Source organism: Mobula birostris, chromosome 3, assembly GCF_030028105.1.
Source record: "Mobula birostris isolate sMobBir1 chromosome 3, sMobBir1.hap1, whole genome shotgun sequence".
Lineage (NCBI taxonomy): Eukaryota > Metazoa > Chordata > Chondrichthyes > Myliobatiformes > Myliobatidae > Mobula > Mobula birostris.
The window spans coordinates 131,011,657-131,031,283 of NC_092372.1; positions in this window are offsets into that span (position 1 = coordinate 131,011,657).

Consider the following 19,627-nt stretch of genomic DNA (forward strand, 5'->3'; position numbering starts at 1 on the left):
TCGTATCCCCTTTTGCCAATCACCTGTCCAGCTCTTGGCTCCATCCCTCCCCCTCCTGTCTTCTCCTATCATTTTGGATCTCCCCCTCCCCCTCCCACTTTCAAATCTCTTACTAACTCTTCCTTCAGTTAGTCCTGACGAAGGGTCTCGGCCTGAAACGTCCACTGCACCTCTTCCTAGAGATGCTGCCTGGCCTGCTGTGTTCACTAGAAATATTGCAAACCCATATTGCTGCTGCTGAGAGACAGCAGCCTGTCTGCTGCCCTAATTCACAATGATCTTAAGAAGAAAATGAAAAGCTGCATTCCTGACAAATTGCAAGTTCTTGGTAAAGGCATTAACACCATATGTGCATGTGTGTGTATGTTTGTGTAGGTGTGTGCTGGGGTAAACCGTAACCCAGTCCTGTCAATGGCCAAGAGGCTTCAGATTCATTTTCCCCTGTAGGCTGTTACATTGCTTGTGCCAAAGTCAGTATTGGTGTTTCCTTCCCAAGTGACTTTGAGAAGGTAGTGATGAGCCAAACTTTAGAATTGCTGCTGTTTGTTTGGAACCCAGCAGAGTTCAGAAACTGGCACTCATAAGTCTAAAGGAGTACAGAAACTGGCATTCATGTATCCCTCTAAAGGAGTACAGAAACTGGCACTGATGTACCTAAAAGTTGAAGTCTGTCCCGAGCCTTCAGGCCCATCAGGCCGTTGCTTATGACGATTTCTGTGGCGTGAAGCGACTGAGAGTACGAGACTCACCCCCCGCCCCCACCGGATAGGACGCCAGTCTATCGTGAGGTTAACCCCCAGTATTTGCCGGTACCCATTTTCAGCTGGGTGGACTGGAGCAGTGTGTGGTTAAGTGCCTTGTTCAAAGACACAAGATGCTGCGTCAGCCGAGACTCAAATCCATGACCTTCAGATGGTGAGCCCAATGCCCTAACCACTTGGTCACGCGCCACACGATGTACCTAAAGGTGTACAGAAACTGGCACTCATATGCCTAACGGTGTACAGAAACTGGCACTCATGTACCCAAGAGAGTGCAGAAGCTGGCAGTCATGTACAGAAGCGAGAACAGAAACTGGCACTCATGTACTCACGGGAGTAAAGAAACTGGCACTTATGTACGCAAAGGAGGCCAGAAGGTGGCACTCATGTACCTAAGGGTGTACAGAAACTGGCACTCATGTACCGAAAAGAATGCAGAAACTGGCACTCATGTACATAAGGGAGTACAGAAACTGGCACTCATGTACATAAGGGAGTACAGAAACTGGCACTCATGTGCCTAAAGTAGTACAGAAACTGGCACTAATGAACCCATGGGAGTACAGAAACTGGCATTCATGTACATAAGGGAGAATAGAAACTGACACTCATGTACCTAAAGGAATACAGAAGCTGGCACTCATGTGCCCATGGGATTACAGAAACTGGCACTCATGTGCCTATAAGGATTACAGAAAATGGCACTCATGTGTCTAAAAGGATTACAGAAACTGGCACTCATGTGTCTAAAAGGAGTACAGAAACTGGCACTCATGCGCCTAAAGGAGTACAGAAACTGGCATTCACCAAGGGGCAATTGCAGCTCCTGCTCCCTTTCATTGTTAGGTCTCCTAGGTCTGGGAACATAAGCAAGTAATTTAAGGTTGAGCTGCTCATGGTATTCCAAATCCCATTTGAAATGTTTACTGCCTCCACAGTGGAATTCTGAAATGTTCCAAAATTCCAATATTCTTGGCTTGTGCATTTAATGGTTTCTTCCTCTCTTGATGTTTCTTCGTCCGAACTGTGAGATATTAATGACAATTACAGTGTTCCAATGTCCCTACATATTATAAATATGTGTAAATATATTCATCTTTAAATGTAATATTACTTCTTTATTGCTGTGTTCTATTTTTATAGCAATATTTTTCAGCCTCCACATCAATGTTTTGTACCATTTAGACATAAGTATTTCAAATTCACAGTGAAAAGAACTTTACCTAATCTCCATGTAATTTCAACACTATTCTACATGACAAATAAGAGGTTTACTTTTTGAGGAATTTAATTTTAAACTAGTTCATCTTGAATGTTTCTTTGAGGAAAACCATGTAATTTTGTAGTGAAATTCAGTGATCCTGCCTTCATTCTTGCATTGCTATTTTTACTTGACCAAGTAAAGGAAAATTACAGGAATTCCTTGATAAAATGTCAAGACCAACAAAGAGAAAATATTTCCCAATCATTTAATCATGCTATGAAGTTATTTAATAAGATTTATAACCAACTCAAAACAAGCTGAAAATTGAAACACAATGAGTTAAAAATTCTGCACAGTAGCACAATATTTTATGCCCTACAAAGAAGAGTTTATATAAAACCTGATCTAATTTAGGTATTAAACCTACTGATCATAATATAGATAACTTCAGCTGTACAAGGTGTGCTTTCTGCAATTATTGAATTACACAATTAATATACCATATAAGGTGGCCATTGGACTCAATGAGTCTAGCATGCAAAATATTTGGAACATAGAACATAGAAGAATACAGCACAGGGACAGGCCATTTGGCCTGCAATGTTGTGCTAAACCAGTTAAAAGCAAATTCAAAAGCACCCAAACACTAATCCGTCCTACCTACACCATGTCCCTATCCCTCCACCTTCCTTACATCCATGTGCCTACTCAAATGTCTCTTAAAAGCCTCTGATGTATTTACCACTACCACCATAGCAGGCAGCACATTCCAGACATCTACCACTCTCTGAGTAAAAAAACTTACCCCTCTCACCTGCCTTGAACCCACCCCTCTCACCTTCATTGCTTGCCCTCTGGTATTAGATATTTCAACCCTGGAAAACAGATATTCTCTGTCCATTCTATCTATGCCTCTCATAATCTCATAAACCTCTATCAGATCTCCCCTCAGCTTTTGGCACTCCAGTGAATACAACCCAGGTTGATCCAGCCTCTCACGATAGCACATGCCCTCTAAACCAAGCAGCATCCTGGTAAACCTCTTCTGCACCCTCGCCAAAGCCTCAACATCCTTCCGATAGTGGAGTAACCAGAACTGTACACAACACACCAGATTTGGCCGAACCAGAGTTTTATATAAACCATATGACCATAAGATATAGGAGCAGAATTAGGCCATTCAGCCCATCGAGTCTGCTCCACCATTCCACTATGGTTGATCCCGGATCCCACTCAACTCCATGCACCTTCCTTCTCGCCATATCCCTTGATGTCCTGAACGATCAGGAAACTATTAACTTTTGCCTTAAATATACCCACGGACTTGGCCTCCACCGCAGTCTGCAGCAGAGCATTCCACGGATTCATTACTCTCTGGCTAAAAAAAAATCCTCCTTACCTCTGTTCTAAAAGGTTGCCTGTCTATTCTGAGGCTGTGCCCTCTAGTTCTGGATACCCCCACCATAGGAAACATCCTCTCCACATCCATCCTATCAAGTCCTTTCAACATTCGGTAGGTTTCAATGAGATCCCCCACCCCACATTCTTCTAAATTCCAGTGAGTACAGGCCCCAAAACTGCCAAACACTCCTTATATGTTAACCCCTTCATTCCCAGAATCATCCTCATGAACCTCCTCTGGACTCTCTCCAATGACAACACATCCTTTCTGAGATATGGGGCCAAAAACTATTGACAATACTCCAAGTGCAGCCTGATGAGTGTCTTATAAAGCCTCAGAATTATCTCCTTGCTTTTATATTCTATTCCCCTTGAAATAAATGTCAACATCGCATTTGCCTTCTTTACCACAGGTGCAACCTGTAAGTTAACTTTCTGGTAGTCTTGAATGAGGACTCCTAAGTCCCTTTGTTGTTTGAATCTTCTCCCCATTTACATAATAGACTGCACTATTGTTCCTTTTACCAAAATGCATTATCATACATTTCCCAACACTGTATCCCATCTGCCACTTTTTTGCCTATTATTCCAATTGGTCTATGTCCAGTTGCAATCGCATTGCTTCATCAGCACTACCTACCCTTCCATCTATCTTTGTATCATCCGCAAACTTTGCCACAAAGCCATCAACTCCACCATCTAAATCATTGACAAACAATGTGAAAAATAGCCGTCCAATTACTGACCCTGAGGAAAACCACTAGTCACTGGCAGCCAACCAGAAAAGGCACCCTTTATTCCTACTCACTGCATTCTGCCTGTCAGCCATTCTTCTATCCACGACAGTATCTTTCCTGTAACACCATAAGGTTTTCTCTTGTTAAGCAGCCTCATGTGTGGCATCTTATCAAATGCCTTCTGAAAACCCAAGTAAATGATATCCACTGCCTCTCCTTTGTCCACCTTACTTATTACTTCCTCAAAGAACTCTAACAGATTTGTCAGACAAAATTTCTCCTTACAGAAACCATGCTGGCCTTGACTTATTTTATCACTTGTCTCCAAGTACCCTAAAACCTCATCCTTAATAATAGACTCCAACACTTTCTCAGCCACTGAGGTTAAGTTAACTGGTCTATAATTTCCTTTCTTTTGCCTTCCTCCCTTCTTAAAGAGTGGAGTAACATTTGCAATATTCCAGTCCTCCAGGACTACACCAGAACCAAGTGATTCTTGAAAGATCATGGCCAATCTCTTTAGCAACCTCTCTCAGGATTCTGGATATAGTCCACCTAGTCCAGGAGACTTATCCACCTCAAGACCTTTGAGTTTGCCTAGTACTTTTTCTTCTGTCATAGCAATGGCACTCACTCCTGCTCCTTGACACTCATGGACCTCTGGCTCGATGCTCGTGTCTTCCACAGTGAAGGCAGGTGCAGAGTATTCATTAAGTATTCATCAAGTTACAATATAACCTCCTAAGTTTTGAACTCAATGCCTTGACTATTAGAAGCAAGCATACCATAACCCTTCTTGCCCTTTACAGTGTACTGTCTCCTTGTATTTGCCCCTTTGAGGTGTAGCACCTCACATTTGTCTGGGTTAAACTCCATCTGCCGTTTCTTAGCCCATATCTGCAACTTGTCTATATCATGCTGTATTCTTTGCCAGTCTTCTACACCATCCATAATTCTACCAATCTTGGTATCATCCGCAAATTTACTAAGCCACCCATCCACATTTTCATCCAGGTCATTTATGTATATCACAAATAGCAGCAGTCCCAGCACAGATCCCTGCAGAACTTCATCAATTATAGACCTCCAGTTCAAATAAGTCCCTTTGACCACTACCCTCTGTCTTGTACATGCGAGCCAGTTCTGAATACGAACAGCCAATTTGCCATGTACCAAATGCATCTTAATCTTCTGGATTAGCTTCCTGTGAGACACTTTGTCAAATGCATTACTAAAATCCATGTAGACAATATCCACTGCCCTACCCTCATCAATCTCTCTTGTCACCTTGTTAAAAAACTCATTGAAGATGGTAAGGCACAATGTGTCATGCACAAAGTCATGCTTGCTCTCCCTAATTAGGCCATGGGTTTCCAAATGCTCATATATCCCATCAGAAAGAATTTTCCAGAGCAATTTCCTTACAAGTAACGTGAGACATCATCAGTCTATAATTCCCATATTTTCCCTTGACCTGTTCTTAAATAGAGGTACAACATTAGCCACTCACCAGTCCTCCAGGACCTCGCTGGAGAGTACACAATTATACTAGTCAAGGGCCCAGCAATCTCGTCTCTTGCTTCCTTCATAATCTGTGGACTTATTCTCCTTAATACTCATTAGGAGGCCCAACACTTCCTCCCCTTTGACCTCTAAATGCCCTAACACATTAGTACACTCAGCACTGATCTCCTAGTCCTCCATTTCCTTTTCCTTTGTAAATACCATAAGACCATATGACATAGGAGAAGAATTAGGCCATTCAGCCCATTGAGTCTGCTCTGCTGTTCAATCAAGGCTGATCCTTTACTTCTATCTCCTCCTCAACCCCAGTTCCCAGTCTTCTCCCTGTAACCTTTGATGCCATGTCCAATTAAGAACCTATCAATCTCTGCCTTAAATACACCCAATGACCTGGCCTCCACAGCTGCCTGTGGCAACAAATTCCACAAATTCACCACCTGCTGGCTAAAGAAATTTCTCTGCATCCCTGTTTTTAAAGGGCGCCCCTCTGTCCTGAGACCGTGTCCTCTTGTCCTAGGCTCTCCCATCCATGGGAAACAACCGTTTCACATCTACTCTGTCTAGGCCTTTCAACATTTGAAAGGTTTCAATAAGATCCCCCCTCATCCTCCTGAATTTTTTTTTCTTCACTAAATTCATCACCTCTCCGGACATCTCTTACCTTTCCATCCCTGTCCTTTCTTCTAACAGGAACATACCTTTCCTGTACGTTGTGCAGTTGATCTTTAAACACCCTCCACATGTCTGATGTGGACTTGCCAGAGCAAAGGTGTTCCCAATTAATGCTTCTTAGTTCCTGCCTAACACCCTTGTAACTTGCCCTACTCTAATTTTATACTCTCCCACAGGACCTTACCTATCCTTATCATTAGCTATCCTGGAAGTTAAGAGGTTGTGGTCACAGTTTGCTAACTGCTCACCCACTGAATGGTCAGTCACCTGACCAGGCTCATTACCCAATACTAGGCCCAGTGCAGCTCTTCCTCTCAATGGACCATCCAAATGTTGATTTAAAAAACCTTTCTGGATACACTTAACAAATTAACATTAAGAAGGTCCCAGTTTCTTGTAGGAAAGTCGAAATCCCCCGTGACAACAACCCTATAATTTTTACACATTTCCTTAATCTGAATTCATATCTGTTCCTCAATGTCCCGGTGGCTATTAGGGGGTCTGTATTACAATCTCATCAGTGTGATTTCACCCTTTCTATTCCTGAGTTCCACCCAAATGGACTCAGCGTCTGATCCCTCCATTATGTCTCCCCTGAGTGCAGCTGTTTATTTAGATCAGTCGTGCAATGCCCCCACCTTACCTCCTTCTCTATCTTTTCTAAAACTTCAAAAACCTGGAATATTAATCATCTATTCCTGCCCCTCTCTCAACCAAGTTTTAGTAATGGCTACAACATCATAGATCCATGTACTGATATATGCTCTAAGTTCTTCACCCTTACCCATAATACTCCAAGCATTAAAATGTGCACATATCAAACTACCCAACCTATCATACATGTTATTTCGATTTGCTTTTCAGTACTTTCCCTGACGTCTACCTTCTGGTCTGATCCATCACTTATTGACCTGGGGCTCTTGGGGCTCCAGTAAACTCTCCCGAGAAGCACTAGCAAACCTCCCTGCCAGGAGATTGGATCCCCTCCAGTTCAGGTGCAACTCGTCCCTCTTGTACAGGTCACCCCTTCACTAGAAAAAGTTCCAATAATCCAAGAACTTTAAATCCTGACCCCAGCACCATCTCCGCAACTATTCATTCATTTGTGTTGTCACCCCATTCCTATCTGCACTTGCCTGTGGCACAGGGATTAATCTGGAGATTAGAACCTCAGAGTCCTTCTCTTCAGCCTCTTTCCTAACTTGATATACTCACTGCATAGGACCTCTTCCTCTTTTCTGCCTATGTCATTGGTGCCAATATGCACCACGATCTGTGGCTGTTCCCCCTTCCCCTTGAGAAGATCCTGCAGCCGTTCTGATACATCTGGACCCTAGCACCCGGGAGGCAACATACAATGCCAGTGTCTCTTTTGCGGCCACAGAATCTCCTTTCTGTCCCCCTAACTATTGAGTCCCCGCACTGCTTGACTTTACCCTTCCATGTTGAGCCTTAGAGCCGGCCACAGTACCACTAGCCTGGCTGCTGCTGCCGATATCTGATGGATCATTCCCCCGGCAGTATCCATACTTGTTGCTGAAGGGAATGGCCACAGGGAAACCCTGCACTGACTTCTTAGTCATCTTACCTCTCCTACCCATCTACTCTCCAAAGCCTGTACTCTGGGTGTAGCTACCTCTTCAAAAATCTCATCTATAATGTCTTCAGCTTCCTGGATGTCAGTTCTATGCTCTCCTTTTTCTCTCTAACCCCACAATTTTTTTTTAGGTAGTTTGCATTTGAAGGCTTTGATTGTCTCCACTACCCTAACAGGAAAATCATTCCAGATCATAAGTGGCCTGTATTTTTAAAAAGCTTTTTCACATCACCTACTGTAGCTTCTGCCCTTTGCTTCAAATCTTGAGAATGTTGCTAATGGGAACAACTTTTCTCTACTTACTCCATCTAAATGTGTCGGGATCTTGAACACCTCTGTAAACTTCCTTTCCACCTTTCTTCTGCCTAGGACTAAAATCCTAGCGTCACTCATATTTGAAATCCCACAATCTGGTCATTTTCTGGAAAATCTTCTCTATTATAGATCAGTTATTTTTTTCATCCAACCACAGCCATCAGTGACAATGGATTCCACAGATTCACCATCTTCTCACTAAAGAAACTCCTCCTCATCTCTGCTCGAAAGGGATGTCCTTGCATTCTGAGGCTGTGCCCTCTGGTCCTTCATGACCCCACTATAGGAGACACTCTCTCCATGTGCACTCTATCAACACCTTTCAATATTTCATCAGTTTTAATGAGATTCCTCCTTCATCCTGCTTCACTCCAATGATTACAGGCCCAAAGACATCAAACTCTCCTCATACATTAATCCTTTCGCTCCCATGATCCTCTCCAATGCCAGTACCTGTTTTCTCTGATAGCGGGCCCAAAATGTAAGGAAATCATGTTCTCTTTGGTCTATTTCATCATGTGTCTCCAAGTACCCCAAAACTTCATCCATAATAATGGACTCCAACATTTTACCAACCACTGACTCAGGCCACCTGGCCTATAACTTCCCGTCTTTTGCCTTCCTCCCTTCTTAAAGAATGGGGTGACATTTGCAATTTAGTAGCCCTCTGGAAATATTCCAGAATCCAGTGAACCTTGAAACATCACTAGTAATGTCTCCACAATCTCTTCAGGTACCTTTTTCAGATCCCTGGTGTGTAGTCCATCTGGTCCAGTTGACTTTATTGACAGCTAGGATGGCCCTCTGTCCTCTCCTCCAGGCATTCCAGCAGCAGCAAGCCAGGGCCTTGTCAGATGGAATCTCTGCCATGGGCTCCTCCGCAGGGAGCAACAGGGGTTGGGAGCCATGAAGCATTTCAACAGGTGACATACCCGCGTGTAGATTGTGAAGCCCAGCCCAGAGCAAGTATGTCAAAACTTCACAGAAATTAATTGAAGTTTGGGGAGGGCAATGAAGTGGGCCACCTTGGAGAACTGGTCCGCCACTGTCATGATCACCATCGGCCCATTGGAAGGTGGCAAACCTGTAGTGAGATCCATGGTGATGTGGGACCATAGGCATCAAGGAACTGGTAGGGACTGCAGGAGCCCATAGGCCTGCTGTTTGGAAGAATTGGACCAGGCATGTTGAGGGCAGGCAGCTATGAACTGACATACAACCGCAATTATTTTGGGCCACCAGAAATGACGTTGCAGAAAATTCAGGAACCTGCAACTTAAAATGGCTCTGGGAACGGACTGGGGTCTGGCTGGTGATCCGGAGGGTTGTTCCATGAGATGCTCATCGATACGGAGGGCCAGGGTGATGAGGCCTTCACGGTCGGTGGGTATCTTCCAGGTAGACAGCTCATGGTTCAAACACTCCGAGAGGCTGTGATGATAATGGGCCCACAGCATTTCTGCATTCCTGCAGCACTCTGCCACGAGGATCCCGAATCCATGGTGCAATCCAGCACAGAGCATGAGTCTTCCTCCAGGTGAAGTATTAGATCCACGGCTTCTCTTCCACCTCCCAGTGGACGACTGAAAACCCGGCGCATCTCAGCAATGAAATCCTCATATTTGTTGCAAATGGGTGGCTCCATTGTCCCTGTTAGCAGTGGCCCAGATCAGAGTTCGCCCAGTCAAGAGAGAGCTAAGGAGGGCAATTTGGTGTATCTGTATAATACAGAGATGGCTGGAGCTTGAAGAGTAAGACGCACAGGGACAGGAAGTTGTGGCACCGAATGGGATATCCATTGAAGGGCTCAGGCACGGGACTCCAGGGCTCAGAGGGAGGAGGTTGACTGGTGCGGAGTTACTGCACCGAGGCGGAGAGCTCAACGAGGGTGGTGGACAGATTCCCTACTGCTTCCGTATCTTGTGCTTGTGTCAGTGGACGACTTTCTTTAGGCCTGCAAACTCTACTGGGTCAATTGATGGGTCACTCATCCTATCAGGAAATGTAGAGGTAGCTTGAACTAAACGCAGAGCAGTGATGATAATTTAGTAGTGAATGAGAACTTTAATAATAGATGGCAAAGTAACAAGCCACATAGGGCCACAAAACAAGAGAGAATAGAAACTAAACACAACAGGCAACAAGGTAAATATTACGGAGGGAGAGTGAAAGCTAGGAACAACTGGATAAGGTGGCTGGCTCAATGAGTGAACAAGGACTGTGGATGAGAACTGGGGTTAAATAGGCTGCTGGAGATAAGTCTGGAAGGGGTGGAAGGTTAATCCTATTAGCCTGGTGGAGACTGGAAGGTGCCTGAATCTGCAGGCTGGGAGGAGTTAGTGGGAGCAGGTCTGACAAGCTCCTTCTCCTCAGTTACTTGGGGTACTGTCAGCAGGTTTGGGCCCTATATCTCAGAAAGGATGTATTGTCATTGGAGAGAGTCCAGAGGAGGTTCACGAGGATGATTCTGGGAATGAAGAAGTTAAGATATAAAGGAGTGTTTTGCAGCTTTGGGCCTGTACTCATTGGAATTTAGAAGAATGCATGGGGATCTCATTGAATCCTACCGAATATTGAAGGGACTAGATCGGGTGGATGTGGATGGGGATATTTCCTATGGTAGGGGTATCCAGAACTAGAGGGTATGGCCTCACAATTGAGGGGTGACCTTTTAGAACGGAGGCAAAGAGGAATTTTTTTAGCAAGAGAGTAGTGAATCTGTGGAATGCTCTGCCACAGGCTGCAGTGGAGGCCAGGTCCATGGGTATATTTAACGCGGAAGTTAATTGTTTCCTGATCGGTCAGGGCATCAGAGGATATGGCAAGAAGGGAGGTGTATGGAGTTGAGTGGGATCTTGGATCAGCCATGATGCAATGGAGGAGCAGACTCGATGGGCCGAATGGCTTATTTCTGCTCCTTTGTCTTATGGTCTAATAGCGACTAAAACTCACTTCTGCCCTCTGATACTCATGAATTTCTGGTGTACTGCTAATGTCTTCCACAGTGAAGACTGATGTAAAATACTTATTGAGCCTGCCTGCCATTTCTTTGACCCCCACATTACTACCCCTCCAGTGTCATTTTTCAGTAGTGCGATACCCATTCTCGGCTCTCCTTTGTCACCCTCTTTTATATAATCTGCGAGCTCACCTTCATGTTTCATCTTTTCTCTCCATATTGTTTTTTTTAGTTGCCTTCTGTTTGTTTTTAAAAGCTTCCCAATATCCTCCAGCTTCCCACTAATTTTTGTGATACTATATGCTCTCTTTTTCCTTTTACACTCTCTTTGCCTTCTCTTATCAGCCTCAGTTGTCTCATCCTCCTTTTAGAATACTTCTTTTCTGGGATGAACCAATCCTGCACTTTCTGAATTGCTTCCAAATACTCCAATTGCTGTCTCCTGCCAAACAACTTTGGCCAGCTCCTCCTTCATGCCTCTGTAGTTGCCTTTACTTTACTGTAATATGGATACATCAGACCTTATCTTCTCCCTCTCGAACTGAAGGGTGAATTCTATCACCATATAATCACTATATAAGCTCCCGAATCAAAGCTGGTTCATTACACAGCACCCAACCTAGAATTGCATCTTTCCTGAGTAGGCTCAACAACTAAAAACAGCTCTAAAAAAACATTTTACATTACTTCTCTTAAGATCCACTGCCAACTTGATTTTCCCAAGCTATCTGCATATTGAAATCTCCCAAGACTATCATAACATTGCCCTTTTGACATACGTTTTCAATCTCCCATTGTAATTTGTTCCTCACATCCTGGCTACTGTTTGGAAGCCTGTATATAATTCCCATCTGGGTCTTCTTATCCTTGCAGTTTCTTAAATCTACCTACAAGGATTCTACCTCTTCTGATCTTATATCACTTCTTTCTAGGATTTAATTTTATTGTTTACCAACAGAGCCTATGCTTTGATACAATGTGCATCCTTGGATGTTAAGCTCCCAACTAAAATTTTCTTTCAACCACAACCCAGTGATGCCCAAGATGTCATAACTTCCAATCTCTAACCGTGCTAACACTGTAAGATCATAAGACTATAAGATATAGGAGCAGAATTAGGCCATTTGGCCCATCAACTTTGCTCTGCCATTTCATCATGGCTGATCCATTTCCCTCTCAACCCCTCTCCTGCCTACTCCCTGTAACCTTCGCACACTAACTTATCAGGAATCTCTCAACCTCTGCCTTAAATACATCCAATAACCTCGCCTCCACAGCAGCCTGTAGCAATTAATTCAGCAGATTCACCACCCTCTGGCGAAAGAAGTTCCTCCTAATCTCTGTTCTAAATGGATGTCCATCTATTCTGAGGGTGTGCCCTCTCGTCCTAGACTCGCCCACAATAGGAAACATGCTCTCCACATCCACTCTATCTAGGACTTTCAACATTTGATAGGTTTTAATGAGGACTCTCCTCATTCTTCTAAATTCCAGCACGTATGAACCCAGAGCCATAATACACTGTTCATAAGATAAGCCTCTCTTTCCTGAAATAATTTTTGTGAACTTCTTTCAATCCTTCTCCAATGTCAGTATATCCTTTCTTAGATAAGGGGCCCAAAACTGCTCACAATACTCCAAGTGAGGCCTCACCAGTGCTTTATAAAATCTTGTCATTACATCCTTGCTTTTATAGGAAGCAAAGAGTGGGAATAAACGGGACCTTTTCAGAATGGCAGGCGGTGACTAGTGGGGTACCGCAAGGCTCAGTGCTGGGACCCCAGTTGTTTACAATATATATTAATGACTTGGATGAGGGAATTAAATGCAGTATCTCCAAGTTTGCGGATGACACAAAGCTGGGTGGCAGTGTTAGCTGTGAGGAGGATGCTAAGAGGACGCAGGGTGACTTGGATAGGTTGGGTGAGTGGGCAAGTTCATGGCAGATGCAATTTAATGTGGATAAATGTGAAGTTATCCACTTTGGTGGCAAAAATAGGAAAACAGATTATTATCTGAATGGTGGCCGATTAGGAAAAGGGGAGGTGCAACGAGACCTGGGTGTCATTATACACCAGTCATTGAAAGTGGGCATGCAGGTACAGCAGGCGGTGAAAAAGGCGAATGGTATGCTGGCATTTATAGCGAGAGGATTCGAGTACAGGAGCAGGGAGGTACTACTGCAGTTGTACAAGGCCTTGGTGAGACCACACCTGGAGTATTGTGTGCAGTTTTGGTCCCCTAATCTGAGGAAAGACATCCTTGCCATAGAGGGAGTACAAAGAAGGTTCTCCAGATTGATTCCTGGGATGGCAGGACTTTCATATGAAGAGAGACTGGATGAACTGGGCTTGTACTTGTTGGAATTTAGAAGACTGGGGGGGGATCTGATTGAAACGTATAAGATCCTAAAGGGATTGGACAGGCTAGATGCAGGAAGATTATTCCCGATGTTGGGGAAGTCCAGAACGAGGGGCCACAGTTTGAGGATAGAGGGGAAGCCTTTTAGGACCGAGATTAGGAAAAACTTCTTCACACAGAGAGTGGTGAATCTGTGGAATTCTCTGCCACAGGAAACAGTTGAGGCCAGTTCATTGGCTATATTTAAGAGGGAGTTAGATATGGCCCTTGTGGCTACGGGGGTCAGGGGGTATGGAGGGAAGGCTGGGGCGGGGTTCTGAGTTGGATGATCAGCCATGATCATAATGAATGGCGGTGCAGGCTCGAAGGGCCGAATGGCCTACTCCTGCACCTATTTTCTACGTTTCTATATTCTAGTCCTCTTGAAATGGATCCTAACATTGCACTTGCCTTCCCCACCAGACTCAACCTGCAAATTAACCTTTATAGGACCCTGCACAAGGACTCCCATGTCATTTTGTACCACACAATTTTGAATTTTCTCTCCTTTTAGAAAATAGTCTACCCCTTTATTTCTTCTACCAAAGTGCATGACCATACATTTCCCAACACTGTATTATATCTGGCACTTTGGCCATCCTCCTAATCTGTCAAAGTCCTTCTGTAGTCTCCCTAGGTCCTCTAAACTACCTGTCCCTCCACTTACATCTGCAAATTTAGCCACAAAGCCATCAATTCCATCATCCAAATCGTTGACACATAACATAAAAAGAAGCAGTCCCAACAACGACACCTATATAACACCACTAGTCACCAACAGCCAAACAGAGTAGGCAAGAATTTCCCTTGAGGAAACCACGCAAGTGCCTCCAAGTACCCCAAAACCACCGCTTTAACAATTGACTCCAGCAACATCCCGACCGCTGGGGTCAGACTACCTGGCTTATAACTTCCTTTCTTCTGCCTCTCTTCCTTCTTGAAGAGTGGAGTGGCACTTGCAATTTTTCACTCCTCTGGAACTCTGCCAGTATCAATGTATTCTTGAAAAATCATTACTAATGTCTCCACAATCTGTTCAGCCACGTCTTTCAGAATCCTGGGGTGTACCCCATCTGGTTCAGGTGATTTATCTACCTTCAGGCCTTTCAGTTTCCCAAGAACCTTCTCCCTAGTAATGACAATTTCACACGCTTCTGTCCTTTGACACTCTCGAACTTCCGGCATACTGCTAGTGTTTTCCACAGTGAAAATTGATGCAAGATACTTATTCAGCTCATCCGCCATTTCCTTGTCCCCCATTACTACCTCTCCACCATCATTTTCCAGTTGTCCGATAGCCACTCTCCCCTCTCCTTTACACTTTATGTATCTGGAGAAACTTTTGGTATTCTCTTTAATATTATTGGCTAGTTTAACTTCATACTTTATCTTTTTCTTCTTAATGACCTTTTTTATTTGTACTCCGATGGTTTTTAAAAGCTTCCCAGTTGCCTCACTTTCTTCTATTATATCCCCTCTCTTTGGCTTTTATGTTGACTTTGATTTCTCTTGTTAGCTACAATTGTGTCATCTTGCCTTTAGAATACTTCTTCCTCTATAAATGTATATATCCCATGCCTTCTGAATTGCTTCCAGAAATTCCAGCCACAGCTGCTCTGCTGTCGACCCTGCCAGTGTTCTTTTCCAATCAATTCTGGTCACCTCCTCTCTCATGTTTCTGTACTTACCTTTACTCCACTACAATACTGATACATCTGACTTTAGCTTCTCCTTCTCAAATTGAAGTGTGGATTATGATCACTTGTCCCTAAGGGTTCTTTTACCTTATGCTCTCAAATCAATGCTGGTTCATTGTGCAATATCCAATCCAAAATAACTAATCCCCCAGTGGGCTTAACCACGAACTGCTCTAAAAAAACATCTCGTAGACTTTCTAGAAATTTCCCCTCTTGGGATCCAACACTAATCTTTCCCAATCTACCTGCATATTGAAATCCCCCATGACTTTTGTAACATTCCCGTTATGGCATGCATTTTCTATCTCCAATTGTAACCTGAAGACCACCTCCTTACTACTTAATAAGATCAGGATCTTTTTACCCTTGCAGTTCCTTAGCTCTACCCAAAACAATTCAACACCTCTGTCATCTCGTTCTAATGGTTTCATTTCATTTTTTAGCAACTGAGCTACATCACACTCACTACCTTCCTGCCTGTCCTTTCAATATAATGCGTATCCTTGGATGTTAGGCTCCCAGCTATAATTTTCTTTCAGCCATGACTCAGTGATGCCCACAACATCATATATGCCAATCTCTTACTGTGCTACAAGTTCATCTACCCTATTCCTTGTACTGCACATATTCAAATATAACACTTTCAGTCCTGTATCCCCACCTTTTTGTTTTTGTCTGCCTTTTACATTGCATCTCATCCCATTGGTTGCAAGTTTCCCCTATACCAGCCTCTTCTTATACTTATTCAGTTCATCTGCCATTCCCTTGCCCCCATTACTACCTCTCCAGCATCATTGTCCAGTGATATGATATTCAGGCTTGCCTCCCTTTTACTCTTTATATATGTGAAAAAATTTTTGGTATCCTCTTTGATATCATTGGCTAGCTTACCTTCATATTTCACCTTTCCCTTCTTGGGACCTTTTTAGTTGCCTTCTGTTGGCTTATAAAAGCTTCCCATTCTCTAACTTCCTGTTAATTTTTGCTCTATTATATGCCCTCTCTTTTGCTTTTATGTTGGCCTTGACTCCCATTGTCAGCCACGGATGTGTCATCCTGCCTGTAGAATACTTCTTCTTCTTCAGGATGTATCTATCCTGCACCTTCTGAATCACTCCCAGAAACACCAGCCATTGCTGCTGGGCCATCATCCATGATAGAGTCCCCTTCCGATCACCTTTGGCCAGCTCCTCTCTCATGCCTCTTCAATTCCCTTTACTCCACTATAATACTGATACATCTGACTTTAACCTCCCCTTCTCAGTTGCGTGGTGAGTCCTATCATGTGATCTTTTGTCCCTAAGTGTTCTTTTACCTTAGGCTCTCTAATCAATTTTGGTTCATTGCACAATACCCAATCTAGAATAATTAATCCCATAGTGGGCTCAACTATGAGCTGCTCTAAAAAGCCATCTCATAGGCATTCTACAAATTCCCCTTCTTGGAATCCAGCACCATCCTGATTTTTCCAGTCGACCTGTATATGGAAATTCCTCAGGCTATCGTAACTTCTCCCTTTTGACATGCATTTTCTATCTCCCATTGTAATTTGTACACATATCCTGGTTACTGTTTGCAGGCCTGTATATAACTCCTGTTAGGATCTTTTTACCACTTCAGTTCCTTAACTCTACCCACAAGGATTCTACATCTTTTGATCCTATGTCACTTTTTTCTAAGGATTTGATTAACCTTTTTACCAATAGAGCCACCCCACCCTCTGCGCCTACCTGCCTGCCCTTTTGATACAATGTGTATCCTTGGATGTTAAGCTCCCAGCTGTAATCTTCTTTCAGCTATGACTCAGTGATGCCCACAATGTCATACATGCCAATCTGTAACAATGCTCCAAGTTCATCTGCCTTATTCCGTATACTGTGTGCATTCAAAAATAACACCTTTATCCTGAATTCTTCACCTTTTTCAATTTTGTCCCCCTATTACACTGCAACTCACTGCAATGCCTGTTCTTCCTAACAATTACACTACACACTGCCTCCGCTTGTATATCAACTAAAGTAACAATTATTTTGTTTTTCTTTACACTTGTGTACTGGAAATTATATTAAACAATCTTGAATCTTCAAATATAACGCCTTCAGTCCTGTATTCATCACCTGTTTCAATTTTGCCTGAATATTACCAGAAATTAATTTTTATCCCTTTCTGAAGCTCTTGTCTTTTATTTATTCTGGAGTTTATCCTGCACTCTCCTTCTCCTTTACCTACTCCTCACTTTTCCAAGCTTTTGAACTGTTCCTATTCCCCTGCCAAATCAACTTAAACCCTCGCCAACTCCTCCAGCAAACCTGTCTGCAAGGATACTGGACCTACTCTGGTGCAGGTGAAGCCTGTATTTTGTACAGGCTATACCTTCCCCAGAAGAGATCCCTTTGACCCAGAAACACTTCCACTACACCAATTCCTCAACCATGGATTTATCTGCCAAATCATCGTATTCATACCCTCAGTCACATGTGATACAGGCAATATTCCAGAGCTTGCTACATTTGAGGTCCTGCTTTTCAGCTCTCTACCCAGCCTCTATATTGTCTCTTCAGGACCTCATCCCTTTTCCTATCTATGTTGTAGGTACCACTATGTATCCTGACTCTGGCTGTTCATCCTCCCTCTTTAGGATGCTATGGACTTAATCTGAGACGTCCCTGACCCTGGCACCTGAGAGGCAACATATCACCCGGGTGACTCTTTCACGCCCATAGGATCGCCTGACTGCTCCTCTATCTACATATATCACCAAAGACGCTCGCAGATTTCTGCAGATACACGTAGAGAGCACGCTAACAGGTTGCATCATGTCTGCTATGAAGGGGCCACGGCACAGAATCAGAAAAAGCTGCAGAGAGTTGTAAACTCAGCCAGCTCCATAATGGGAACTAGCTTTCCCAGCATTGAGGACATCTTCAAAAGGTCATGTCTCAAAAAGGCGGCATCTATCATTAAGTACCCCATCATCCCAGGCATGCCCTGTTCTCATTGCTACCATCAAGGAGGAGGTACAGGAGCCTGAAAGCACACGCTTGAAGTTTCAGGAATAGTTTCTCCTCCTCCACCATTATATTTCTGAAAAGACAATGAACCCACGAACACAAACTCATTATTTCCTCTCTTTTTGCACCACTTATTTAATTTAATTTTATATATCATTTAATTTATTCATATATATGTATATAATCTCATATTTTTTGATGTATATCTCTGTGACAAAGTTGGCGCTAGCGACCAACACGACCAAATGTGACATTAGAACCCCAGTACTCTCCTACTCCCCTTTCCACGCACTAGCAACAGCAAAGCATCAACCCCCCCCAACTTACTTCAGCAAAAAAGCATCAGCACCTTCCACCCACAAAGCAAGTAATTGTCATATGGTGGTCGCTGGGAACAGACCCAAGTGCAAGACACAGACACTGAAGTACTAGGGACAGGACTAGGATACAGGGTGAGGGCTAGGACATGGACACGAAAACCGGGAACCCAGAACAGGACTGGACAAGGGAGCAAGGAGCCCGGGCTTGGACTCCGAGCCAGAGACTGGACAAGGACCCAGAACCTGGGTCTTGCCTCTGGCTTGCACCTCAGAACTAGGCAAGGACGTGACTTGGCTGGCAGGCAGGATGAGGCTGGAGACTTCAGATGTGAGGCGAGGCTGGAGACCAGAGACTTGAGGCGAGGCTGGAGACCAGAGACTTGAGGTGAGGCTGGAGACCAGAGACTTGAGACGAGGCTGGAGACTAGAGACTTGAGGCTTGGGGTCTTTAAGCTTGGCTTGGGTCGAGGCTCGAGGCTTGGGGTCTTGAAGCTCCTCCTGGGCACGGTGCCGTACTCCACCTGACGGAGGCAAGGGATAGGAAGGGACAGAACCAACCGTAGGTAACGGCAAGATGGCCTGGCTTACCCGGCGCAGGCAAGGGACAGGAAGGGAGCTGAGTACAGGGTGGGTCCAAGAAAAATCTACAGGCAAAGTGAGGCGAGAGTTACCGGCAAGACAAGGCAAGGCAAGGCTTCAGGCGAGGAAACAGAAGGCAGAGGAAGGGATACAAGGAGTAAGGACAAGAACAATCCAGCAGCCACACCCTGGTCTCTGGAGGTATTTATGCAGCCAGCCCCAACAGGAATCAGCTGCCTCAATTAGTGCTCAACAGGAACAGAAACAGGGTAGACAGGAGAACCTGGACCAGACCATGAACCGGAATGCGGACTTCACGGACCGGACCATGACAGTAATAGCAAAGCCCCCATGAAAGACTATGATCTGCAGTACAACAAAAACTAATCATTCACCCGACAATTCAACATACTCTCTCTCCCTCCCTAATAAAGGGACATAGAGGTGTTA